Source organism: Plasmopara halstedii (assembly GCF_900000015.1).
Source record: "Plasmopara halstedii genome assembly, contig: Scaffold_1594, whole genome shotgun sequence".
NCBI classification, from domain to species: domain Eukaryota; phylum Oomycota; class Peronosporomycetes; order Peronosporales; family Peronosporaceae; genus Plasmopara; species Plasmopara halstedii.
The window spans coordinates 305,314-305,590 of NW_020188505.1; the positions used below are offsets into that span (position 1 = coordinate 305,314).

Here is a 277-nt window from a genome sequence, read left to right on the forward strand (position 1 = left end):
TGAAGGAAGCAAGTGAGAAAGCGTTTCGTGCCACAGGCAATGAAGGACGGAACAAGGGCAGACGAGGAAGTGGTCGCAAGAAATTCGCGCCACGCAAGAGCGGCGGTTTTCGGGGAAAATGCTTTAATTGTGACCAGACTGGTCATATGAAACGGGACTGTCCAGCTGCTGAGAACCGTCCCAGAAACCGTTCTAGCAGTAGTGATGCAGTGTTTGCTTTGGGGTAAGAGCAATCAGCAAGCTGGCTGATCGACAGTGGTGCGACGTCACACATGAC

At 52.3% G+C, this 277-nt stretch overlaps 1 protein-coding gene across 1 annotated transcript in view; it reads right to left on the reverse strand.

Annotated features, from left to right (window-relative positions):
* The window catches only part of PHALS_01840 (Phosphatidylinositol kinase (PIK-G3)), a gene marked incomplete at both ends in the record, with an annotated part of 5,070 nt that overhangs the window by 3,403 nt on the left and 1,390 nt on the right, over nucleotides 1-277 (reverse strand). The window lies entirely within an intron of this gene.